The sequence below is a fragment of the Ochotona curzoniae genome, unplaced genomic scaffold (genome assembly GCF_017591425.1).
Source record: "Ochotona curzoniae isolate NIBS_2020 unplaced genomic scaffold, NIBS_Ocur_1.0 contig_2210, whole genome shotgun sequence".
Lineage (NCBI taxonomy): Eukaryota > Metazoa > Chordata > Mammalia > Lagomorpha > Ochotonidae > Ochotona > Ochotona curzoniae.
The window spans coordinates 20292768-20319880 of record NW_024465369.1 but is presented as its reverse complement, the minus strand read 5'-3'; the positions used below and the strand labels follow the sequence as shown (position 1 = coordinate 20319880).

The window sequence follows — 27113 nt, the reverse complement described above, 5'->3', positions numbered from 1 at the left end:
CTTTCACCAATCTAACTCAAGCTGAAAAGAGTAATATAGAAAAATTAGCAGTTAGTATGCAGGAATAACAAAGGGCACAGTGCAGATACTGAACAGGGTTTTGAAATAGCAAACTAATCACTCCTTTTGAGAAAGAAAAAAAAAGGTTAAAAAGCTTTCTTGCCAGTGATGGTAGTAAAACCAACCAAAAAAGTACTTTTTAAAGTGAAGTATGGTCTTGCAAAAGTGATTCATGCTTGCTGATTTTGCAAAGATGAAAATATAAAAACCAAAAAAGGAGGAGTGGAGCCCTCAATGACCCCATCGCTGGGGATACAGTTAGTTAGCCTCTGTCAATATTTTGCTATAAACACTTTAAGCTGCATTTACGTATGTGCAACTTTTAAGAACAATAAAAAACAACAACAAAAGAAAAATGTAAAGACATGGGCTTTCCATGAGACCATACAAAACCATGTTTTGCTGTTTGTTATCTTCATAACTAGGCAATCAGCTTAATTGTTCGGAGCAGCAGTGTTCTATACTATGTGGGCACTGATACCCACCTCAGTGGGTTATGATAGAGATAAATCAGATGATAGTAGTATAGTCCTTAGAACAATACCTGGGGCATATAAAACACTTAACATATTCATTCACCCAACAATTATTTATTAAGACCTCTCTTTTCTAGGAACTTAGATCGGATCAGTGAACTAAGTGTGGAATTCAATGATAACGTTGTCATCATTGTTAGTGTAATGTCCTGTAAATCCTCTTTTTTTCCCATGATAAGCATGGATCCATATCACCATTTTTACTGGGTACATAGTATTTTAATGGAAGATATACTCTAATTTACTTAGCCAATTACCTATTCAAGAACCTCTATAAAGAGTTTCTAATGTGAAGAACATTTGTGCATATCTTCGTATTCTTGTCAAGTTGAATTTTTTAAAGATTTATTTATTTTTATTCAAAATTCAGATGTACAGAGAGGAGGAGAGATAGAGAGGAAGATCTTCCATCTGATGAGTCACTCCCCAAGTGAGCACAACGGCCGGTGCTATGCCGACCCGAAGCCAGGAGCCAGGAACCTCTTCCGAGTATCCCACACATGGGCACAGGGTCCCAAGGCTTTGGGCCGTCCTCGACTGCTTTCCCAGGCCACAAGCAGGGAGCTGGATGGAAAGTGAGGCTGCTGGGATAAGAACCAGTGCCCTTATGGATTCCCAGAGGCGAGGACTTTAGCCACTAGGCCACTGCGCCAGGCCCTCAAATTGAATCTTTTTATCTTTTTTTTTTTTAAGGATTTATTTTATTGTTATTGCAAAGTCAGATATACAGAGAGGAGAAGAGACAGAGAGGAAGATATTCTATCTGGTGATTCACTCCCCAAGAGACCGCAATTGCCGTCGCTATGCCAATCCAAAGCCAGGATCCAAGAACTTACTCCAGGTTTCCTAAGTGGGTGCAGGGTCCCAAAGCTTTGGGCTATCCTCAACTGCTTTCCCAGGCCACAGGAAGGAAACTGGATGGGAAGTGGGGCCCCAGCACATTCAAGGCAAGTACATTAGCCACTCAGCCACTGTACTAGGCCCTCTCAAATTGAATCTTAAAAATATATTCTCTAAGTAAAATTATTCTGCTTAAAGATGTATTTTATTTATTCAACAAGCAGAGTCACCACACACACATAGAAACACACACACACACACAAACACGGAAAAAATAGAATCTTTCATCCGCAACAGCCAGAGCTGTTCCAAGTGGAAAGCAGGAGCCAGGAGTTCCATAACAATCTCCATGTGATTACTCTAAAGCAAAGACCATTATTGGGGCCATTTATAAGGACTGAGTGCTTCAAAAAGAAAACTTAGAACAATAAAAAAAAATACTAAGATGTTTAGTTCGGGTTTTAATTTTTCTACTTTCTACCTGATTAGAAATTTGGTGCACCTATTATGGCAACATGGTATTTCTGGCCCAGAGAGTGAGTGCTGAGACTATGCAGAAAGGAACTTTGTGTCTAAAATTCTTTCTAATATCATTTGCATAATTTGGGAGCTTGGGAAGCTTCTCAGGAGACTGCGACTTGCATACAAACTCCTCCATCAACATTCCAGGAAATATAATGAACAAAATGAAAAAAAAATGTGAAATGCTCCCAAGTTGTCCTATCCTACTTATTCATCAACGTCTTACTTTGTTCTCTATATAAATGATGTTATGGATAATTACAGCAGAAAAAGAGCACAAAATATAAATAATGAGTGAAATAAAATTTGCTTTGGTTTCGTATTTCCTATCACTTTCTGTTGAGTAACCTCTTAACTGAAAAACTACAAACTTGGAGCTAAATATGTAAGGGGAATCATGAAGCTTTTATATAACACTGTTAATAAATCTTTTAAACAGATGCAAATTTCTAGAACTATCTATAATACATATTATAACGTCCGAATTTCATTTTGTTAATCTCTTGGAGCTACCTGGCTGGATACAACCAGCTTGTAATTGAATCTAAAATTGTGTTAGGGTGTCAGATGCTTTAAGAAACAGCTAAATACTTATTTTTAAGTAGCTATGATGAGACTTGGAATGAATCTAATGAAGGGAAAGCACCTATTGGAACAAGTATCTTCTCAATCTGCCACAATTTCTTGTTTTCCAAAGATTCATCTGTTTTTGTTTCAAAGGCAGATTTGTAGAGAGGAGAGACAGAAGGTGAAAGACCTTCCATCCACTGTTCACTTCCCAAACGGCTGTGGTGACCAGAGCTGAGCTAATGCAGAGTCAGGAGCCAAGAGCCTCTTACGGGTCTTCCATGTGGCTGCATGGTCCCAAGGACCTGAGCCACCCTTCCTCAGCTGGAGTGGAAGTGGAGCTGTCGGCAAATGAACGTGCACATGAGATGCTGGCATTGGAAGGCGGAAGATTAGCCATTGTGCCAGTCTCGATTTCTTGTATTCTAAACCTACTTAAAGTTATAAAGATGTCAGACCTTAAAAACACAAAGCTTCCTCATCAAACTTTACTGTAAATAAAGCAATGATTGGCTTTGATTAGGTGAATTTTAAAAAGGCACAGAAATAATCATTGAACACTTGCAAGTTTTTCATGGATATTCAGAAAACATGTGTCTTGATACTCAATTCAGTAAATGATGTGAAGTGATAGGTAGCAAAGATAAGATCCTGTTTGCCTGGCTTCCAGTCAACCCTGATCCATCTGTTAAGCCCATCTTGGGGAGTCAATCAATGGTTGACCATCTCTCTGTCTCTCTCCCTCCACCCCATAGCTACTTTACAAATAAATAATGAATACGTAATATTTTCTTAAATGTGTAAGATGGCTTCTGTCCAGAAGCTGCCTTTAAAAAGACAAAACATGAATTCCACTGCTGCGTTTGCAGCACTGTGGTGAGGGGCAGTGATCCCACCCCTCTGTAAAAACCTATTTGGAGAAATTACCACTCACACCTTTCTCGAGGTTTTTGGTTCTGAACAAGCTGGGCAAGACCAACCTTCCAACTTTTGGAGTTTTGTGTTCCCACCCTGTGATTGCTAGCTGCTTTTCTTTGGGGGCAAAACTTGTGCTTAACAGGTTCCACCTTAGGGACCACATAATGTCTCAGGTAGCCTTCAAGTGAATCCTCTGCCTGAAAACACCGGACGCTGGGTTCCTGGCCTCCCTACTTCCCATCCGACTCCCTGCTTGTGGCCTGGGATGCTCATATCACAGGCAGTGGCTTAACCGGTCGTGCCACAACACAAGCACCAAAATGAATTCTTCACTTGATTCATGCTTTTTTAAAAAAATGATTTTATTTATTTATTGTTACTGGAAAAGCAAATTTATGAAAAGGCAATACAGAGAGAAACATCTTCTGTCCACACTGGTTCACTCCTCAAGTAGCTGCAATGGCCAGAACTGAGCTAATCCTAAACCAGGAGCCAAGAGCTTCTTCTGGGTCTCCCATGTGGGTGCAGGGTCCCAAGGCTTTGGGCTGTCTTCTACTGCTTTCCTAGGCCACAAGCAGGGAGCTGGATGGGGAGTGGAGGAGCTAGGATAAGAACTGTTACCTGTATCCTGGCATGAGCAAGGCAAGACTTTAACTGCTAGGCTACCATGTTGGTCCCTTGCTATATCTTTATGTCTTTTTTTAACAACATATACTAAAAGTCTATTCTTCCCTTTTAGAGTTGTCATTGTTACTTAAAATATACATATAACAATAATTGACAATATCTCTCATGTTTAGACATGTACATTGACAGCATAATATTTTAAAAACTAAGCAGACATTAAATTAATGCTGGCATAAGTCACATTCTTAAACTTTTATGAACTCACTTTTAAAAATAATTTTAATACTTGTTTTCACTCACTTGTGTGTGTAGGTTGGTAGCTGTCTGTTAGTTACATTCAACGATGATACCTTCTGAGAACAATTTCGCTTAGACTACTCAAGTAAGAATATATCAATGATATATGTTCCCTGCATTACAACTAGATTATTTTTCTTATTATTTGAGAGGCAGAGAGACAAGGCAAGAAGAAGAGCTCGCTTTGACGCACTACAGGGATGGATACATGTGGGTGATAGGAATGTGGTGACATGAGCCATCGAGCCATCCTTGCTCTCTCCCAGGGTGTGCACTGTTAGGGAGCTGTATCAGGAGCCAGATCCACGCACTGAACTTGGCTTCTGTGACGTAGGAGGCCAGTGTCCTAGCCAACAGGCCAAGGGCTCATTCTTTTTATTTTTTAAATGTAGCAAGAGAATGACATTAATAGTTTATCTTTCAATCATAAGGGAAATCAAAACTTTGTCCTCAAGTTATTTATGCAATTATATCAATTCTTTCTAATTAAGGTTAAAATTATTTACTGACTTACTAATTGTATTGAATATATAAGTCACTTTTTCCATCTACTCCATATTCTTATGGGAGAAAACTCAAAAATTTAGAAATACGCACACACACACACACACACACACACACACACTGTGTTTTAGTCCCTGTTCTGTCACTCTAAACTATTTTAAAATATATTTTGGCTACTGTGCAGTGTCCTATCTCACATTTAGATTTACTTGTTTTCATAATGATATTCATCTTTATACTGGTTGCACATGAGTTTTACACTGTTACCTCCTATTCACTGTATTTTATTTCTTTATGTTTTGTTTTACTGGAAAGAATTAGAGGGAAAAGGGGAGGGACACAGAAAGATCTTCCATGCCCAGGTTCATTTCCCAAATAGCCACTATGGCCAGAGCTGGCCTGCCCCAAAGCTGGGAGCTATGAGTTCCTTCTGGGTCTCCTACATGGGGCCAGGGGCCTAAGAACTTGGGCCATCCTCTGCTGCTTTCCCAGGCCATTAGCAGGGAACTAGATTGGGAGCAGCTGGGACTGGAACCAGTGTCCAAATGCCATGCTGGCGCCACAGGCAGTTAATCAGTTGGTTATGCCTGGGTGCCAGTGCCCCTTCTTTACTGAGCTAATAGCTATTTTCAAGCTTATCATGTGTCAGGTTCTGTGGAACACTGCCCACTGAGTTCTCATAGCACTGCATAGAGCCATATACAATTGTATACTTTTTTTTTTCCCAGAAAAGAAAGCAAGGTGGAGAGAACTATCTTGTCTGGATTTTGAGCCATAACCAGATCTTTACTGTTAGCCACCATACCATACAACACATTATTCTTACATTTGTCTGCAGGTACTTTTTTAGGCTGATACAATCCTGTATCCTTGTAACTGGACATTGCTACTAGAACATTTGTGTGGAAGCCAGGGTTCCCACCTTCCTTAGGCAAGCACTCAAAATGGCAAACGGAACCAAGGAAGTAAGTTAGTATCTAAGTGAGTTTGAATTTCTTGAATAGGCATAATATTCCTAAAGTCCACAGAGCATTCTGTAAGAATCATTCTTTCCAATATTTTCAATCTTTTAAATGCTATTTCTATAAGCTGTATTGGGTATAAACAGCTTGAGGCTTAATGACCCTTAGGCTCATAGTAGGAAACGTCTTATTAGGAAAAACTGCCAGCAAGTTTCACTGCTGCATTGTTTAAGGTACAGTACTCACATGACCTCAAAGTTGTGCCAACCTAATACAGAGTAAATGTCATGGAGTGTAGATGAATTTTCAAGAGTGCAAATTCAAAAGCCAGAGTTCTAGCCCTCTATTTTCTTGATAAAGGATTTTAAGAAAGATGTTTAAGATTTTGTTTTCTCATCTCTTAATTAGAACTAGAAGTGCACAGTTAATTCAAGATGAACGAACTCTAGTTTCCTTATAGGGAATGTTTATAACCTCTTTAGTGCAGTTATACTCACCTTTACTGACCCTGTTACTTTCCTTCCATTACATACTTAGATTCATAAGTAGCAAAAACGATGAATTTGGAAATAATTTGTGATACACATTCAGTTAGTTGGTCAAACAGAACATCCTTCTCACCAGTGTAATATCCGTTTTTGGTTATATGAGTGTGTGTGTGTGTGTGTGTGTGTGTGTGTAATACAGGCAAGGAGGAAGTATAAAGAGGTCGCCAAGTAACTAATGGCAGGAGTAAGCTTTTAAGCATAAAATCAAGATAAGGTGGTCATGAATGTCAAGTAATATGGCGAAGCCAAGTAGTATATGACTTTACAGTGCAGCACTTGGCAGTAAATAAGTGGGAGAAAAGTTCAAATGTGTTGATGATTCAATCTGGACATTTCTACCAAGATATCTTCAGTCAATGTCCACATCTTTGCCGCCAGGTTGAGTTGCGGCCTGGATGGAAAAGGAACAAGACTCTCACAAAGAACTCAAAAGTTGGATTGGTGCATTATATTAGCACAAAGTTGTAAAAAGCCTTACCTTGGTCTTACTCTCCAGGTCAATGGCATGCCATCTGGGGCCTCGTAGGCCAAGCTGAAGTCGTGTAGATAGTACTGGGTTAAAGGGTATAAATGTTCAAAAGAAGAATTACTGGGAAGTAAGGAAGTAGGAAACAATTTCTTTCTTCTTCTTCTACTTTTGTTTTTTTAAAGATTTATCTATTTTTATTGAAAAATCAGATATACAGAGAGGAAGATCCTCCACCCCATGACTCACTCCCTAAGTGGCCGAAACAGCCAGAGCTAAGCCAATCTGAACCCAGGAACCCAGAACCAACCCCCAGGTCTCCACGTGGGTGCCCCCGGCTGTCCTCAACTGCTTTTCCAGGCCACAAGCAGGGAGCTGGATGGAAATCTGGGCTGCCGGAACCAGAACCACTGCCCATATGGGATCCTGGTGAGGACTCCAGCCACTAAGCTACCATGCTGGGCCCAAAAACAATTTCTAAGAGAGCTGATCAGAAACAAGTCTGGGATCACAGAAAGAAGAAAAACAACAAAATATACCTGAAACAGCAGGTTAATTCTTGGATGACTGATTTGATTCAGGCAAAGTAGATCCTTCTACGGTCTATAATATTATAATTTCAATATAATGAATATTTTTGCTCTCTGTCCCTGGGGCCCAATGAACCACCACCAAATTCATATATTCAAAGTTTCTTACTGTGATGGTGTTAGCAGGTATAATCTTTATTTAATTTTTTAAGATTTATTTTTATTTAAAAGGAAGGTCTATAGGGAGATATTTTCCATCCCTTCCTTCACTCTCCAAATGGCTGCAACAGTCAGAGTTGGGCCAGTCTGAAGCCAGGAGGCAGCAGTCAGCAGTCTCCCCTCAATTTCCCACATGGGTGCAGGGGGCCAGCGATCAGGCCATCTTGTGCTGCCTTCCCAGGCACATTAGCAGGGAGCTATATCCTTAGCAGGCTTAAACCATAGCCTACGCAAGATGCAGATACCATAATCAGAGGCTTAGCCTACTATGCTGTGGTGCTGGCCCTGACTCTTCTTTATTTGTTTGTTTTTAAAAGGAAAAAAAAGGTCCTTTCTTAATTATAGATTTGCCTATTTCTTTGAAAGTTGAAGTCACCGAGAGAGAAAGAGAGGGAGAGAGAGTGAGAAAGGGGAATGAGACGGAGACAGCAAGGGAGAAATCCCAACCTCTGGTGTACTCTCTAACTGGCTGCAAGGGCCAGCAGCCAGTTTGGGGCCGGGTGGAAGCCAGGAGTCAGGAAATGCATCCTAACCTCCCACATGAATGTCAGCTACCTGAATGTTCATGCCAACTTCCATTGCCTTCCTAGGCACAGGAATACAGGCAAAGGAAGTGGCTCTTGAACTGGTGCTGCAACATGGGACGGCAGCATTGTAAAAGCAGAAGGGGTGTGTTTCATATACTATGCCACAATGCTAGCCCTGTGGTGCCTTTTAGAACGTAGTTAGCTCATGATGGAGCAGGAGCCACTCATGGATGAAATTTATTCCCTTGTGAAAGGGCCTGCCAAGAGCCCCCCTCACTCTGTTATGGATGGATGCAAGAATAGAGCATCTGCCAGGTAGAAAAGGGCCCTCAAGAGATCCTGTCCATACCAGCACCCCGAGCTCAGGTTATGGCCTCCAGAGCAAAGAGAAATAACTTACGCTGTTAATAAACCACTCATTCCATGGCACTTTGTGATAGCAGACCTAACTTATTAATCCATAACTAACAGTCTTGGATATTTATTAGTAAATAAACTCAGGTGTTTCATAGAGAATCATCCTGGACAGACAGGCATTACTTGCTGCTTCATATTGTTTAACATATGCTATACATTCTAAATGGAACCTGGAAACAGCTTTCTGGCTATCTGACCAATTTTTAAAATCAATGACATGGGTGATATCTAGCAAAACTGATCTAAGCAAGAAGCGGAGGAGCTGGAACTAATTACATAACTAGAAGAATGCTATTAATATACAGAAAGAAAAATATACCTCTGGGAAAGGGATTGAAATGGAACAGAGTGCAAGCTCAGCTATTTGTCAGCCTTCCAAGGATGTGAAGGGCCTGGTCCATGGATTCTGTTCAGCTTCTCTCACAGGGATATATGTATATGGAAAAGGGAAACAACAGACATTTCTTCAACTACTAACATTAAGCACCTTCATCAACTCCTCTGTTAAGCTGCAGCTCTCATCGGTGAGCACAGAGCTGGGATTAGAGGAGACTAGGCCTGGCTGAGCTCAGCACCCACAGTCATATGTGTGGGCTGGGTCTAGGGGCAGGCCAGGCTAGGCCAGTCCACAACACAAGCTGGCACAAGTGAGGCAAAATGCAGTGCAGACCAGGCTGGGTTGGAATGCAGTACCCTCCAGTTCACATGAAAGTTGGAGCTAAGGGTGGGCCAGGTTGAACGAGCCTGCAGTACCTACAGGCATGTACAAAAACTTGGACTGGGAGTAAGCCTGCTAGGGGAACTGGAGGGAATTCCTCTGCTAAGACATTGCTTATACTGGTGAATGTGGGAACTGGGTTTGAGGATGGACCAGGCTGGGCTAGGCTGCCACACATGTTGATGCACACAGAGCCAAAATGGTGTAGGCTGATGAGGCTAGGCTGTAGCACCTGCTAGAAAGTGCCAGGACTGGGTGCAAGTAGTATCAGGCTAGACTGATGTGAAGTCCCTTGACAAGCAAAAGATCTGGGACTGGCAGCAGACTGGTATGGAAATAACGGACACTCCTTTCCAAGGGTGCAGCTTTCACTGGTGAGCATTAGAGCCAGTGTTAGGTGTGAGTCAGGCTGAACAAGGCAGCAGCACCTGTCAGCATACATATGGACCAGGTCTGGGGATGAGACAGGCCGAACTAAGCTGCAGTACCCATGGGAGTGCAAGAGAGCCGGATGGGATAATTCAGCCAGGCCAGGCTGAATTAGATTGCAACACATGTTGGCAAGGATTGGGGCTGGTGGAGGTTATTGAGGGTTGCCTCAACTAAATGAGGAATAGATCCATGGTGGGCTGGGCTAGGATGCAGCATCCATTGTGTCACATGAAAGAGGGGATTAGGGCAGAACTGGCTGGTGAGGCAGTTAGGACAGAACTGGGGGTATGCACTGGCTGGTGAAAATGTTGGGCCAAACTTGACCCTGTGCTAGCTAGCACAGAAGAGTCAAATCTGAGGTCACCCCAGGTGAGATTTCTTGGGAAATCACCAACTAGACTGCTTGGCTCAAACCCCATCTGCAGAGAAAAATCACAATACATGTGGCCCAACCTTGGAATGCATATATTTGACTCTGGGCCTCCTCAGGTACTGATGCCTGTGTACTGGACAGAATGCCTAGATGCTCTTAGGGGACATGACAGCCAGCTCATCTAGGCCAGGAGAGGACATCAAGTGTCTTGTCAGAGGATGAAACAGTTTGGACAGATCTCCTGGCTAAGCTTTTCAACAAGTGTCTTTTCCGTGGATGTACCAAAGTACACTTGCCCAGTCAATGAAGCTTGGAAAGATTTTCTCAGCAATGAAGCCAACAGTATCTCAAAACCATCAAAACTGTTCAAAGAACACTCTCAGAACATTCTTCCCCATATTAGGGTCTCTAAGGTGTCACCAAATAACTGTCCCCCATCACCAGGTGATGATGTGGCTTAACAAAAAGGAGCAGCTTCCTCTCCCCTGCACCCCAAAAGGACACAAGAGAAAAGAACTGAAACATTTGTACTACCCACTTTCCTCCATACCTGGATCCTCTGCACCCTAATCGGAGGCCCATATGGTTGTGTAACCCTCTTAGCCATGTAAATAATATTTAAAAAAAAAATTCAACAAAGCGGCTGCATATACCCAAATCTTTCAGACTATAGCCTGTCTTCACTTACACTTTGACTGTAAACAAAAGAAAGCAGAGTCAGCATTGTGGCGCATAAAGGTAGAGCCAATGTCAGCATCTCATTTAGGCACCTGTTCATGTCCCAGCTGCTTCACTTTCAATCCAGTTCCCTGATAATGGCCTGGAAAAGCAGCAGAAGATGACCCACGTTCTTGGGTCACTGTTACCTACATGGGAAACCTGGAAGAGACTCCCGGCTCCTGGCTTCTGCAGCGCTCTTGTGGCCATCTGGGGAATGAATCAGCAGATGGACGATCTCTCTCTCTCTCTCTCTCTACCCCTCTCTTTGTAACTCTGAATTTCAAATGGATAAGTAGATCTCAAAACAAAATCTGCCTCCGTCAGATGTACTCTACTAAACATGCACAAATAATTATTTTTTAAAGATGTTTTATTGTCTGAAATTTATTATAGCAGAAATACATACATAAGCAAAAGGTGTAAAACAAAAAGGTGTAAAAAGGTTATAGTAATAGTTAACAATTACTGGGTCCTTACTATGTTGCACAACTTGTAAGTATTTAAGTGTGTAAACTCATTGATCTTTCAAGACAATCCAATGAGTTTGGACTTAGATTTCTTGGTAATTAGCAAAGGGAAACTAAGGCTGGAAAGGGAAGGAGAAGCGAAAGCTCTCAAAGCTGAAACGTGTCATCAACAGCTTACCCTGCTCTTGTTCTTTCTCTTTCATTTTTTTCCTTTCAGTTGAAAGCATTAGTTTCCTTACTGTTGTTGACCTGTGCATAGTCTCTTTCAACAAGCTTTCTTGATGTCATTCTTCTCTGTAGCACTTACAGTAGATAGTGAAGATCTTTAGAAAGCAAGATGTAGACAAGAGGTGACTCATGAAACTACTAGATGATGAGAGCCCCTGTGTCCTTTCAGATGACAAAAACTCAAAAAATGCATAACTGAAATTATGACTTTGTAGTGTGAACCTGCTGTTCAAACTCAGTAACATGGAATACTTCCACAATCTGTGTATTTTTTTTACCTCTCTTTCCAAAGTGATTGCTTTATGTTACAAGACATATAATTTCAGAATCCATATACCAGCAGTACTACTGATATATACTTATCATAGAAATCAAGAATTCTTTGTCATTTATCCTCTGATCTACTAAGTAATCAAAGTACCACACTGTGTTCAAATGTTTCTTGAGAGCCTGGAGCAATGACCTAGTGGTTAAATCTTCACCTTGAATGAGCAGGGATCGCCTATTGCGGGGGATCCCAGATGGGTGCCAGTTCAGCTCCCAGCTGTTCCACTTCCCAACCAGTTCCCTGCTTGTGGCCTGGGAAAGTGGTAGAGAATGGCCCAAGGCGTAGGGACCCTGCTCCTGCATGGGAGACCCAGAAGACCCCTGGTCCTGGCTTCAGGTCAGCTTAATTCCACCCACAGTGGCCACTTAGGAAGTGAACCGGCAGATGAGAACTCTTTCTGTCTCTCCTTCTCTCCGTTCACCTGGCTTTCTAAGTAAAATATATACATCTTTTCAAAAAATTTTACTTAAGTGTGTGGTTATGTATTCAAATGCCATTGGACTCTTTGGTTTCTATTTGCATTCATATTTTTGGATTTACTTTCGTCATCATTTTTCCTCAGTTTTGTTTTTAGTGTATTTAAATACAAATCTAAGTAAGAGCATATATTTGGTGATGCACAAGTCACCTATGACTTATTTGCACATATTTCTTACAGATTTCTCCTTTCTGTTTTCCAGTGTGTTTTGCGGGGGGAGGGAGTAGAGGGCAGTAAATGATCATGTGCCTGTGTCTGCATGCACGAACAACTGACAGGTAAAGGGAAATCTGGATCTCACTTATAAATGAATACATTGTATTTAAGAACAAATGGAGAATTTAAAAGACTAAAATAGCTAATAAATAAAGTATGTATTAAAATAAAAATACAGATTTTATGATCATATAGATGATTTTGAAGATGAAAATGAATATTTCACTTTTCCTTCTCAAGGTTGTGTATACTTGTTTTGTGTTATGACTAGGTCTGCAAACTTCAGAAGCATCAGAATGCCTTTAGACTCTAAAATAACTATTAAAAATGAACTGCAAATATTTACAATATAAATTATTGCGAAACCCATCCAAAGTAAAGAATTCCATATATATATATATTAAAAGGCATTGTCAATTATTTTAACATCTATTAACCTTCCAAAAATGCTGTGTAGCTCATTTAAGAAACTAGTACATTTTAGAGTCAGTCAAAATTTTACTAAATTTTTGTAAATTAAAATTTTAGTATCTAGGTTGTTAACTATCTATTTTGCCAATCTGGTATGAAAATACTACTGAGTCTGGCTTTTTGTTGCTAAAATTGTAGGAATTGGCCAGTGTTTAGTGCAGTGTTTGGGTCTCAGTTTCACTATTTCTGATCCAGTTTCCTGCCAATGCAGCAAAAACAGTGAAAACACCCAACTGCTTGGCCCCTGCCACACACAGGGGAGACTGCAGTGGCATGCCTGGCTTGGGGCTTTTGTCTGGCCCAGATCTCAGATTTAGCTGTTGCAGCCATTTGAGGAGTGAACCAGCACTGGGAAAATCTCACACTTTTATGCTTTCTTTCTGTCTGCCTGTCTCTCCTTTCTCTGTCACACTACCTTTCAAATAAGTTTTTTTTTTTTTTTACAATGTTTAGGGATGAATTAAGTCAAGAAATAATATTAAGACTGAAGCTAATGCTATCAAATAAAAATAATTAATTCTCCCTGAAAATTCAACATTTTAAGATTACAGTATCCCAGCTGGATTTTTTTTTTCTGAGAAAAAAAATTAGAAATTAGAAAATGTGGTTGGAATCCACTGAGATGTGGGAGCAAAAGAACAACACAATCAAACTGATGTTTAAAAACAATAGAACTCTCTGGGGAGCAATTTTGCATTATGTATCAAATGTAAAGTGCACTTACCCTCTGATTTGGCAGTTCCATTTCTAGGAATTTCTCCTGCAGGTGATCTCATCCATGAGCAGATTGGTATTCGACGAAGTATTATTTTTGCTGCAAAAGAACAGCAGCAGCCTGAATGTCCTCTGCTAAGATAATTATGGCACTTCCCTTCAATAGTCTTTCTCAACACCTTTATGCACTGTGCAATTAGAGCTGGAGTCTTCATTTCCATACTTCCGTTCTAATTCTTAAGAAAGTTGGCCTTGGGGCACTATTTTTGATTACAAAATGGAAAAAAATAATGATTTAATTTCTGGCCCACAAAAGGAAGCTAAAACTGGACACAGAGTCATTAAAAGGAAAGAGGTAACTGTATATGTTATAAGAAGGGACAAACGTCCAGGTGTATATTTTCTAAAAAGAAAAAAAAAGTCATGAGCACAACAGTGTCAACAAAATATACCATTTATGCTTCAAAATGAAGGCAATATATGTATCTACGTAGAAATACTTACAGAAGGAAACAAAAGAAACTGGTAATAATGGAACCCTCCAGGGAGGAAAACCCTGGCCCCGGGTAGGCTAAAGCAGGATGTATTTTTTTTTTAATTATTTTATTTAGTCTGAAAAACAGAGAGACAGAGAGCTCTCTTCTGTTGATTGACTCCCCAAATGCCCACAATAGCATGGGATGAATTGGGTAGAAGCCAAGAGCCTGAAACCCCACATGGATGAACAGGGACCAGTTACCTGAGCTAGGGTGCCTCCGCCCTCCCTCGCCCTCCAACCCCTGCCTCCTGCTCCAGACAAGGAAACTCCCTTAAGGTTCGTGAACAGAAAGCACCAATCATCCTGAACTGTTCTCTCATAGGCAACGTTGGCCAGGGTGATGCTTCGGCACTGCCAGGAAGCTGCACCCGGAGCTCGGCCAGGACTTCTGTCCAAGCACTCTGGTAAGGGGATTGCACACAATTATCCCAAGCAATGTCTTAAGCATTAATCCAAATGCCACTCTAAGGATGTCCATTTCAATGTACACTGTACTATACTTACATCTTTTGATATTTGCATTATCAGCATCGGTTACTTACAAAAATACACATGATTTAAGAAACCAAAGTATTTGGAAGAGAGAGCCCTTGGGAAAGGAAGGGAGGTGAAAGATTTCTGTTTCTTTTTTTTTGCCACAAACGGATGACCAATGGCCACAGCTAAAGAGTATTCGAATAATACTGCTGTACATCCGTATTTTCTCCACCATGACGATTTGAAATTCATTCAGTTTTTGAAGTGACAGTAAGAGGATGATCAAATTTTCAAGAATCCGGGAAGGAAAAACGGGATGGAGTGAGAGAAGGGAGAAAATTCAATGGACAGCAGCAAGCAGCTAGGCAAAGGACAGCATTTTCCCAGGGAGCCGGTGCCGAAAGCTGCCAACTCCTCACACTGGAAAAGAGACACTGGCGAGAGTAAGACAAGCCAGAGTCGGTGTTCCTTTGGGAGCGGAGAAGCTGACTTGTTGACTGGGGGACACGCCGGAGGACTAGGAATGAGTGTATGAGAGCAGCTGATGCGGCAGTGACAGCTTCCCAGGAAAACTGGCTGGGTTCTCAACAGCTGCATGCAGCTGAGAGTTATACCTGGAATCTTCATTTCCATGGCCTGGTTTTAATCCTAAGAAAAGTAGGCCTTAGGGTACTACTTGTGATTCTAAAATGGAATAAGTAATGATTTAATTCCCAGCCAGTAAAGGGCAATCCAAATGACAGGCTCCACCATTTCCCCAGGGCTAGTTTGTAACCTGGGACAGAAATAAGCCGTGTGTATTAAATCAATACAATCACTCACAAGCAAAAAAAAAAAAAAAAAAAAAAAGAAAGAAAGAAAGAAAAAAGAGGCATTGCTTTGGTGACTATGTGTTATGTGAACTGTTTCTGTTTTTTCAGTGGTTTACTTTTTTCAGATGATATATGCCGGGTCACATTTCCGCAGTAAAGCTACACCAGTCAGGGATCTGATGCCCTGAGGAAGCATGCCACCATGCTACACTGCAACCTTAAACACTCCGTCCACCTCGCTGAGTCCGCCATGGCCAACGTGCCTAAGACAGAACAGTTCAGGATGATTGGAGATCCCTTGAATGGAGCAGGAGGCGGGGGGGGAGGGAGGGAGGGCTGAGGCAGCATTCGAGTGTTTCCCAGAAGTATCCTTGCCACCTGTAATCTTGTTAGGCTCGATTTGCTGGCAACATCACCGCTTCCCACAGACGGAGTGGGTCTACACCACACAATCAAACTTAGAATCAGCATGAAGATGTCTGTGCCTGCCTTCCCATATTCCATGTCACGCTGCTGGCCTGCTTTTCCATCTTTGGTTTCCCATCTCCTGTCACTCCCTAAAATGGACCTTCTGAAGCCTCTGTCTTCTTTCCAGGCAATTGCTTCCCTAAGTGCATTCTTACTTATCACTCTGCAGTAGACTCGCAAGTCTGCTGTTGTAGTCAGGATCAATCCAGGGCAGGCAACTCCTCCACCTGGAACCACTCCTACCTCCCTCCTGCCAAAGTCAGAACTTCGGAGAATGAACACATCTTTTTCTTCTCCTAACTGCCCTAAACTTTATCGCAATTTCCCGTGCCCCTTAAGCTAAACTCCCAGATTCATTTTTCTTTCTCTTGCTGCCTTTCCTGAACGTGCAAGAGCCTTCATCCTAGTTCAGGACTTCATTGCTTCTACTTGTCCTTGATCCCCACCTCCTAAGTGAATTTCCCTGGTTTTAATTACTTTTTTTTCACAATATATATATTTTAAGATGTGTTTATTTGAAAGTCACAGCAACAGAGTCACAGGGAGTGAGAGATTGAGACACAGAGACACAGGGGAGAGAGAGAGTGATTGATCTTCCGTTCATTAATTCACCCTTCAGATGATCCACAACCCAGGGCTGGCCTAGGCCTAAGCCCAGGGCCAGGAGCGTCTTGGAGATGTCCATCGTGAGTGTAGTGGTCCAGGTGCACTAGCAAGAAACTGGATTAGAAGCATCACAGCTGGGATGCTGGGGTCACAGGTGGCAGCTTCATCCACGGTGCCTCAATGCCAGTTCTTTTGCTAGAACTAACCTTGTTCCAACAAGCTAGTAATGTTTCCTAAAACTTTTTCATTGGTTTTATATTCAGCTTTATTACTGATGAATTGCTCCATCTTTTCTTAAAGTTCAATATTTTCATCCTATAGCAGGCTTTGGGGTCATAGTTTCCTAAACTCATGATGTTTTGAGTGAATATGTCTCAGTTTGTGTTCAGAAGCAAGCAACATAAGCACTACCTAAACTAACTTTCAAGACAACTGACTGTTTAAAAACGTTTGAGTCATAGAAATCCAAAATTTAGAATTTTTATGAGTTTGCATAGCTGCTTGAGGGACTCAATGTCTTATTTGAAATATGTTTCAGTCTCATTTCTAGACAAGCAAGATGGTCACCAGTAACTCAGCCATGCATTCAAGTAGTTTGCATATGCCAACAGAAAGAAAGTTTTTACTTACAACAGCATCAAGGGAGCTTTTCAAGGACTCATGTTGGTTCCGTTATGGTCATAGGCACACTTCTGTGAGACAGTGGCAGGAGAAAATATTCCAGTGGACTTGTTCCACATACATGCTGCTCTAAGATATTAAAGGGGCAAGTTAGCCTCATCCAAACCTCAAAGTATTGGTTCTGTATAGAAAGCATGGAAGATTACTGTACCAGAAAACACTAGGAATGTTCTGCTCTACACACATCGAACACCATATGTACCAAAACGTTTAACTCATAAATGCATGACTAACAAAGGTCTGATGCTACTTCATCCAACTGGAGGTCTAGATGGAGAAAAACACCAGGATGATACAGTGCCTGCTTGTACCTGACTCCTTCACATCACACACTGAATGGGGCAGCTCCTAGCACTATGGACTCGCATGACAGTGTCATAGAAAAAGATCTCCATACCATCCTTCTCGGACTGCCTAGCCAACTGCTCAAAGGAACTACTCAGCCACAAATTCACCCTACAACAGTCTTTAGAAAGGAAAATATGATCATTGGTTCTTGCTTCTTATCTTTCCTGGGGCTGGGTAGACTCAACGTTTTGGCAATAGAGGGCCTTTCGATGGGTCACTAGCAATGTCAGCTATATCACCGCGTATCTTGATTCCTTTCACCTGTTTCAAACCATTGTCAATATTTCTTGTCTCTGAAGATCTTTTCACGTTATTCTTGTATGTTGAATTTTTGTGATTTTAGATATTTAGTTCAGGACTTTTCGACACTTTTTATTTCAGACTTGTAACCTAAACAAGCATATATAACGAAACAAAGTTTAGAAATGAGTTGTAGGAATGGAGAACACAAGGCCAGGAAGGCCTCCTGGCAGAGAGGCTCCCTGACAAGCCAGGTCCCTTCAGATCTGGATTCTACAACCACGCTTGTCCAGTCTCCTAATTCTAGAGGTTTCTACAGGTTTAGGGGGAGGTCTCGAGGGAGAAGCGTGTTCTTTCCAAAGGTTAACTGGAATTTTAGCCTGCATTCCCTGAGTTCCCTAATCCCTTTATATATATTTTTATGACTCTATAAATCTGGAATTTTTCACCACATTTTGCTCTTTAACCACACACAAAGCACTTTAAAACACATTTTAAAAAATAAAAACAAAATCTCAATGTAGAAGTGCTTATACTCTTCCAGGAGCCTTTTAAACTCGTTCCCTAACTGTACTGTTTTTAATAGATAAATATCCAGGGCTACCCTCAGTATTTTGGCGCAAGTACACAGTGATTAACTATGTTGTGGACATAAATGCATCGAGCACAGTACTTAGTGTTTCCCAGTATTGCATCTAACAGCCTCAGCTTTGTGAAGTGGCGGCAGTTACAACGCCTGTCTGCTCTGGTTGAAGTCCCAGTGCAGTGCGGCTGTATTGCTTGACGCATGAGCTGTGTTCTGGCCACTTACTTCTTCGTTTTTCCACTCACTTTTCATAGTGTTTTCCATAGTTTCCATAGTTTTCAAAAATCTCCCTTGAGTATAAAAACAAGAGAGAGAGAGTGGAGGACAACCCAAAGCCTCGGGACTCTGCACCTGAGGCGGAGATCCAGAAGAAGCTCCTGACTGATGACTCCCAGCTCCTGGCTTCAGCTCAGCTCAGCTCCAGCCATGGTGGCCGATTGGAAAGTGAATCAGTAGATGGAAGATCTCTATCTCTCCTTCATCCTGTAATCTGAGTTTCAATAAATAAATAAATAAATAAATCTTAAAAGCTAAATGAAAAAAAAAAAATCCCCCTTGGGTAGTCGATATCTTGGAAATCAAAGGGAATTTCTTTCCCAGATATAAAGTGCCACTCATACCTAAATCCACAGTTTTCTACCTCAGATTTACTGTCTTTTAGAAGCCGATTTCCTTCGCTTCAGTTTCTACCCCTTCTTCATGTTTGTTGTCTCATTTTCAGCTTCAGCCTTGGTGGAAACTCAAGGTTAGAGGATCCCATTCGTGTTACCAAAGTCATCCCACGAGGAAGCGAGGCAGCACAGTCCTCGGGTCACTTGGCAACGCTTCAAAATGTCCTGCACGGACCACCTCCTTCCAATTCACTCTGCAGTGCAAGGTCAGAGTTCAAATTCCAGTTCCCTGTGCTCTCTTCTCTAGCCCCCAATTTGTTTTTTTTTTTTTTTAAGTCTAAGATGGATTTATTTGAAAAACTGAAATGATTGAAAAACAAAAACAAACAAGAACGACCCTGGGCGTGATGGCGAGAGAGGGCGAGGTTGTCATGAAGTACAGGGATCCCTGACCAGAGACTGGACACATGGATAATTCTATACTGACACAAGACAAGATTGATTTTCTCCTTTCACTAAAGACAGAATCGCCTTATGAAGCCCAAAGGACTTAGCGTAATAAGGATTTAGTGAGTGTTAACATTTGTCCGATATTTGATAATTAGTAAACTAGAAATATTAATTAATGCATTTTGTAAACGTGAGTACACCAGTTAGTTGCACGTTGGACATTGCTCACACTAACATCCCTTCTAGTATAGTACAGAAAGAGCTCTTGTCTGTAAGCATTGGTGGTTCAGTGGTAGAATTCTCGCCTGCCACGCGGGAGGCCCGGGTTCGATTCCCGGCCAATGCACGACAGCTTTTTCTTCCCAGAAAGAGAAGGCTTTGATAAAATGCGTCAGAGTTCACATTCTCGTAGCACTTTTGCTTCCAGTCCTCAAAATAACAGAATCGACTTTCGCCGTCTTTCTTTTTTATTGTGTTTGGAAGCCGCAGATGTAAGTAAAATACACAGATCCTAAAACACGAAAACGATTTGTGGCTGCCTGGAGATGCCGGGGATTGAACCCGGGACCTCACACATGCGAAGCGCGCGCTCTACCACTGAGCTACATCCCCCAGCCGAAAACCAGCTTTCTGCTATAGATACTCATGCAGGCTGCTTTGTAAGCGCTCCAGATTTCCAAGTTCATTTTGCCGGCGCCCTGCAGTACCCTCCTTCTTTTGGCCGGCCGGTCTGAACCGCTGCCGCAGTGCATCGGGGAGCCCCGCCGGAGGCCAGCAGTGCACGGCCAGCCCGCGGAGGGGGACCCGGAGAAACTGCCGCCGGCGGCCCGCAGCACGAGGGAGGCGGCCCTGCGCCCCGGCGCGGCCCGAGAGGCGGGCCCTGCGGAGCCCCGCGCCGGCCTGCGCCCGCTGCTCCCTGCCCTCCCGGGAGCCCCGCGCGGCCTCCCACCTCCCCGGAGCGCGGCCCCCGCCTGGGAGACCCTCCCTTCTCGCCCAGTGCCTCCAACACTGCCTGTTGGAGGAGTCGCGGCGCAGTTTGGAAGATTCCTCAGTTTGTTGTTCAAACTGAAAGGAAAAATAAAACGACACCGCCATCCTCTTTGTGATATGTGGATGATGAGAAAATAAGGTTGGGGGAGGGTTTCTTCTCCGTTTGGTTTTTCCAGCTTGGGCCAACAGGGACTGGTTGAAAGTGAAAATGGTATCAGGGAACGCCTCCCTTCCCGATCTCTGATCTCCGCCCGGTAACGGCTCAGTTAGCACCCGCCGCAGGCCTGCTCCCGCTGCCCCGCTCGTTGGGGCTTGAGTTGTCTGACCCCTCCAGGTTCTTGAAGTTGCATCCGCTCTGGGCAGGTGAAAGCTGGGCTGTGGGAGCTGCAGACACTGGCAGGCTCAAGCGCCAAGTGCGGGTTACCGTCATCACTTCCAAGCCTCCTGGAGGGCTGACCCGACCCTGAGGCAGTGAGGGCCTGCAATTCCTCTGCCTAATTCGCTCAGAGCACCGCTGGATAAAGGGCATGGTCAACAGGCCCAAGACCACAGCAGAGAGCAGAAGTAATCCATAAACTTCATTATCAACTTCTGGTTTAAAATAAATAAATAAATAAATAAATAAATAAATTACTGTGTTTGCTGGCAGTAATTTGAACAAATAATGGCTTCTAATCAGATTTATTTTTAACAAGCCTCATACTGAGCCAATGCAGCTATAAGGCAGAATGTCCAGATAAAGAAGGCTCCTCAGCGGACAGTCCTTGAGGGGCTCTGTTCGGGGCTTGGCTCCCAGACCAGCTCCTGCCCCTGGCCTGCGGCCTCAGGACGTGCGCATCCTCAGGTGTCTCTGGGTCAGGAAATGAGGACCGAGCCATGTGTCCAACGCAACTCAAGGTTTACATCAGTCACATCTCTGTGCATGCTGATTGTGGAAGGAGGCTGTTTCAGTTTCTGGTCTTGCACTGACATCCTCTTTAGGATTCCCTTTCTTATAGCACAGCATAGCTCTCCATCGCCCAAGACTTTCAAAAATTTGCCCTTCTTTCTCCTCCTTTTATTATTCTTTTTCAATTTATTTGAAAGTCACAGTTACAAAGAGGGAAAGGAGGAAGTTATTCCACCTGGTGCTCGAGTCTGCCCGTAGCTACAACAACCAGGGATGGGCTGGACTAAAGTCAGGAGCCAGGAGCTTCATCTGGGTTTCCCACACAGGTGGGACCCTGTGTTCGGGCCATCTTGTTCTGCTTTTCCAGCCCTGGGCAGGGCACCATGAACACATCTTAGAGAGCTCAGCTGGACCTTCCTGTACAACTGAATTTTCAGAGTTAAGCTCAGACAAGGTTCTGAAATGGCCTCTCCTATTGCGCAGACCCTCTGGGGGTAGCTGTGTGGTGCATCCGATCGAGGCAGAGGCTGGGGTCTACAACTAGCAGAGGACGTGAAGTTGAATCAGCGCTTTAAAGCAGCTGGGGCATGTGAGATTACTGTATCAGCCTGGCTTAAGGTAAGAGAAAAGTTCTAACTTGGTGGCCTTTTCAGCCACTTTGGCTAATGGGAAAGGTGAAACAGTAGAGCTATACATCAGGACTAGGAGTTTTTTTCAGAAGGATCACATTTATTCTGTCTGCAAGTAAAGCCACTCCAATACGCTTGAAGATGTAGACAAACTGAACCAATGTCCAAAACCATAAAACATTTAAAAAAAAATTGATTCTTGTATCTTCCTCACATCCCTATTGGGTGTGGGCCATCTCCCCTAAGCTGAGCTTCTGTCACACACCTACACCCATTCACAAGGACTGACTGTGGCCCCCTTTGAAGCTGGCGTCACCTTCAGCTGTCTTGTTCAGCTCTTGGCACTCCTGGTCCAGCAGTTGCTGGGAACTCCTCCCCAGGCTGGCAAGGAGCTGGCACGTTCACTTTCCATCCAGTGATTTTTATCACGGGCTGCTCAATAGAAGCACTGGGGGGACATTTAAATACTGTTGATGCTTGCTTGAGCCCATGCTTGGACCAATGACATTCGATTCTCTAGAGATGGAAATAGGCAATATTATGCTGTAATTGACAAAGCTTCAATATATTACATAATGATATGGGTTCTCACTGTGTAATGATGACAACAGTCAAATTGATTTACATAGCACCATTTGTGTTATACAATAGATCCCTTGTGCTTGGTCATCTTGTAACTGAAAGTTTGCGCCCTTTGAGCAACATTTCATTTCCCCCGCATCTGCTGTCTTTGTTCAGCTTTCAGATGATGTGGACAGGTAAAGCTGAGGATTGCTACTATAGGCCTGTGTGTTGGCATGTCAACAGGAGATGACTAGTATCAGGCCAGCAGTGTCTTCAGCCTTGGCTGTGCAGCCAAAGCACCCGGTGGCAATTCCTGGCCTTGTCACCCTTCCCGAGGGTCCATCAGACTGTGGGTATCTCCTTGTGCTCATACAACAGCAGAGCTGGTGGAGAGCTGCTGCTGTGAGTAATGGCAGGACAAGCATCTAGAAAGCATTTTCTGCTCTTTGAGCACCTGATGATTGAAAGGAGTACCATGGAAACCATAACCAAAGGAGGCACTGGGCTTCCATAACATGTCAAGGAAACACATTGCAAGAGAGTAGTAGCTGTTGGGTCAGGCTGCAGAGGAAATGGTGGAGAAACTCAGGCAGCTTGTGTGCAAGTTGGAGAGAAGGTTCTTCCTGAAGATAGACGTACCAGGGCACCCAGCCAAGAATTAAAATAATCCTATTTAGAGTTGGTGACATTCTTAGAAAATGTGTGGACTGAAATCACCATTGTAGTGGCATTATATGAAAGCTGAAGTTCTGAAATCTTTCAGGGAAATCATTTCCGTATGTCTTCTATAATTAAAATAATGTTATGTAAATTAATGGCAGCCATTGTCTGCAAAAATTTAGTTTTATTGTGTTGGTGTAAATATTTCCAAATCAATAAATGGAAAACAAAGAAGTCAAAACAGAAAAAAAAAAGTTTTCAAAATGCTTTAAAAATGTGACATGTAGATTTCACCCCCAAATAAGCTGATTTTGTTGATTTGAGAGAGGCCTAGTCATAGAATTTTAAAACAAAACAATATTTCTTGAAATTTATTTATTTTTTCTAAACAATTTATTTATTAATTTGAAAAGCAGAGAGAGAGAGAGAGAGAGAGTGGTTTTCCACCTTCATTCCCTGAACATCTGCAACAGCCAGGGCTGAGCAAAGCCACTCTGTCTGTTTCTATCTCTCACACGGTTGGCAGGCCCGCGTGTAGCCAGGCCGTCCTCTGCTGCCTTCATGGTGTATTAGCAGCGAGCTGGAGCTGAAGTGGAGCAGCCAGGACTTGACTGTCAATTAGATATGTAATGCAGTGTGCTAAGGGGCAGTCCATGCTCTGTGCCACAAGGCTACCCCCTCATCCAATAACTCCAGGATGCAGGTGGAACTAGCACATTCAAGTGCATTCTTCTGCAAGGTCTTCACTCAATGTGGAAACAGCCAAAGCTGCTTCTGAAAATGGAAGACTCATTGCCTGGAGCCCTTCTCCCTCAGGGATTAGCACTGCCAGGGATGCAAGAAACCATCTCACTCCAGCTTCTCCTAGTTCCTTTATATAAAATGCAACTGGTAGAAACAAGTGTTTAAGGGCTCAAAGCGGGCATTCTTTCATTTAAAAAATTATTTTGATTTATTATTTTTTACATGAACACATATTATTGTATATATTTGTGCGAAACAAGATAATATTTAAAGACATTAATTCAGTGTGTACTGATCAAATCACATTCATTGGTATTTATGTCTCTTTATCATTTCTTTATGTTTGTGTCCTTCCCCTCTTCCATTTTCTCAAAAATATAACAAATATAACATAGTTAATCTGCATTGTAGTTGTCCCTTTGCACTGCACAGCACTAGAATATATTGCTTCTATCCAACTGTGAAAAAACAAGCAACTCTTTATCTCGAATATTCTCTCTCTTCCACCCCGCATGCATATTACATAAATAGACTCCTCAAGTGGGGTGGCCCTGCTGATTTGCTGGTGGTTAGAAAGTTTCAAGAAGGCTGGAGCAGATGGCTGGGAGGAGAATGATCTGCGCTTGGCTCCCGAGAGTGCCTGCTGCTGTGGCTACTTGGATAAGAACTGGATTGTTTTACTCAGTACCTAAAGGAGCAAACAGCTTTTTGAAATGTGTTATTTTGCTCCTTGGAATCCTATTAGTAATTCTTCATCACCACAGTTAATTATCGTTAATAACAACCTAATGGCCAAGAAAGCTACTTACTTTTAATTCAAGGAAAAGTTAATAAATATTAGTCTTTTTCGGTAAGTACCCCCAAAGTGCAAAATTACAGTGGTCACAATTCGCATCTAGGATTTGAAGTATTTATTGAACAGTGACTTGGATCCCACTTGGAAATATTAAAATTCTATAATTTAGGTTCTGATTACAAGTAGATAGAAAAAGAAAGAAATCTGCCCAAGAGGAAAAATTAGTTGAAGAGGAAAAGAGATGTTACAAAAGCACATACATCGGAAAACTACCCCTGGTTATCCAGCTTGAGAAAGAGTCTTCTGGGCCTGGCCTGGTAGCCTAATGGTTAAAGTTTTTGCCTTGCACACATCAGGATCCCGTGTGTGCACCGGTTCGTATCCTGGCTGCTCCACTTGGTATCCAGCTCCCTACCTGTGTCCTGAGAAAGCAGTAGAGGATGGCCCAAGGCCTTGGGACCCTGCACCTGTGTGCAGGGTTCTGGGCTCCTGGCTTTGGATTAGCTCAGCTTTGGCTGTTGTGGCTACTTGTGGAATGAACCAAAAGACAAAAGATCTTTCTCTCTCCTCCCTGTAAAATCTGCCTTTCCAATGAAAATAAATAAATCTTGAAACAAAAAAGAAGAAAAGAGAAAATGTTGTAAGACTAGAAGGAGAAAAAGTAGTTATCTTTTTGAGATATGAAACAATTTCCCAAATTAAGACAATCTGCTCAAAGACAAGAGTTTTTGTAGTTTTTCTAGAACTAGCCAATTCATAAGATAGAGATAGAATACAGATTTTTTCATAATGTTCTCTGAATTCTCGAGTTGTGGATTATTAGCTCCCAAGTGTATCTACTGTTTTTTCCTGTGTGAGTTTCCTGAACTTCCACAGTGCTCACTGGGTTCTATGTAGGTAAACAGTACATGCAGACTTACCATTTGATGTAATAGAATGATGAAAAGGGTGCTTAAGGGTAAGTGGGCATAATGGACTGTACTGGGCTGATGAAGACACTCCAAGAATGGGTGATGGTGGTGGTTGCACAACTGAGTAAGCTTTAAAAAATTCACTTCATTTAGACACTTAACATTGATAACTTACGATGTGTGAACTGCTCACAAAGTGAAAAAAGAGAGGAATGGAGTGGAATGTGCTAAATGTGAAAAAAAGGTAAACAACAATGCAAGGGACAGAGGAACAGGATTAAAAACAGTGCTTTCCCAGGAGCATAGAAGGAAAAGGACAAGTTTTTGTTCTAGTGGTAAGGGAACTACTAATTTTTTTTAAAAAGGATTTATTGTGCTTTATTTAAAAGCAAAGTTACAGAGAGGGGAGATAGATTTTCTATCAGCTGGTTCGTTCCTCAAATGGCCAATGTGAAGCCAGGAACCAGGAGATTGTTTCAGGTATCCTGCTTGGAGTGCAGGGTTCCAAGGACCTGAGCCATCCTCATTGCCCTTCTCTGCCGTTAGCATGGAGCTGGATCAGAAATGGAGCAGTCAAGGGCTCAGTGTGGTAGCCTAGCAGCTAAAGCTCTCACCTTGCATGCACCAGGATCCCATACAGGTGCTGCCTGCAATCCAGCTCCCTGATTGTGGCCTGGGAAAGCAGTCGAGGACGGCCCAAAGCCTAGGGCCCCTGCACCTGTGTGGGAGACCCGGAACAGGCTCTGGCCTCCTGGCTTTGGATCAGCTCATCTCTGGCCATTGTGTCCACTTGGAGAAGATCTTCCTCTGTGTCTCTCCTCCGAGTCTCTGTATATCTGCCTCTCCAATAAAAATAAATGTAAGTCTTAAAAAGAAAAGGAGTAGCCAGGACATGGGCCAAAGGCCACATGGGACGCTGGTGCTGCAAAAGGATGCTTAGCGTTACTGTGCTATGCTCCCAGCCCCGGGAAACATCGATTAAGATCACAGGTAACAGGTATGGGGAATGCTAACTGTGTGTGGAGTAGTGAATGTGATGGGGTTCACCCAGGTGATAGCACCCCATCGCAGTGGGCAGATATGACTCCATTTTGGTTTCTTGATTTAAGCTGTGAATGTAGCTAATCTCCTTCTGTATACACTCTTGCTAGCTGATTGGCTAAGGTGTGAGCTGAACTGAAATTGACCGGATACTTTGTATTGTGAACTACTATTGAGGATGATTTACAATGTGCACCCCTAAAGAATGTGGTCCATTGATTGGATGGCTTGAGAAAATTCCCTGGCTGTTGCACACCAATGGGAGTGTAAAAACCCTTGACTTCAGCTGTGTGGCCGGTGGTTCTTGGAGTTAGCAGAAAGTGTCATCATCAAGCATGGCTAATAAATACTCTCCTCCATGCACCCTATGTTTATACCCAGCGGGAG

The 27113-nt window shown here is 42.6% G+C and overlaps 2 non-coding genes across 2 annotated transcripts; one reads left to right on the top strand and one right to left on the bottom strand.

Moving 5' to 3' along the window:
- The first annotated feature begins 19777 nt into the window (after nucleotides 1-19777).
- Nucleotides 19778-19848, top strand: TRNAG-GCC. Its single transcript has one exon. It is a non-coding gene; the product is annotated as a tRNA-Gly (tRNA).
- A 194-nt stretch (nucleotides 19849-20042) lies between these two features.
- TRNAA-CGC lies at nucleotides 20043-20114 on the bottom strand. Its single transcript has one exon. It is a non-coding gene; the product is annotated as a tRNA-Ala (tRNA).
- Nucleotides 20115-27113: the final 6999 nt, after the last annotated feature.